The following is a 725-nucleotide window of genomic DNA, read 5'->3' on the forward strand; positions in this document are numbered from 1 at the left end:
GGGAGGGGGTTCCTCGGAGCACGCCGCCCCCCAGAGCCCGCTCTTTGGGCTTGCTTCTGTCTTGCCGGCGCCGACCCAAGATGTGCGGCTTTCGGGAGGACGCGAGGCGCGCCGAGCCGAGCGGTGCGCGTGGCTCCGGTCGGCGGCGGGCACCGGGCGCGGTGCGCCGTCCGTCCCGTGACGCCGGGAAGTCTGACGTGATACCCCGTCTTCGTCAGCTCCCAGAGTCTGTGGTGCTCCTCTAGGCGCTTGGCCTGGGCCCGTCGCACCCCGCTGGGCGGGCGAGCAGGGTTTGGGGCTCTCGGAGTGCGACACGCAAAAGGAACCCCCATCCCGCTGCCGTTGCCCAAGGGGACGGTCACCCAGCAGAAAACCCCGATATGAGCACAGCAACATGGTGCTGGTAGGGCTGGGACTTGTGTGCACACAACCCTCCCAAACCCAGGTAGGATGCAGCGTTTTGGCATCCATCTGCAATGGCAATTTCAAACGGATCGTATCCCACACAGTGCCCGTGCCTATGGCTTCTGTGCATCTTCAAAGCCCCACGTGAACGCCTTTTTATCCCTTAAAACACCACTTTGATCTGTACTGTGCTTGTTATCTCCCTTCCATGGGATAGGGAAGCTGGCAGGTTTTACTGAGATGTTCAACACCTTAATGCAGCATGTTCTGCAAAGCCTTTGTCATATCTGACAGCGTAGGCATTCATATGCAGTGGCCTT

This window comes from Meleagris gallopavo, chromosome 6, assembly GCF_000146605.3.
Source record: "Meleagris gallopavo isolate NT-WF06-2002-E0010 breed Aviagen turkey brand Nicholas breeding stock chromosome 6, Turkey_5.1, whole genome shotgun sequence".
NCBI classification, from domain to species: Eukaryota; Metazoa; Chordata; class Aves; order Galliformes; family Phasianidae; genus Meleagris; species Meleagris gallopavo.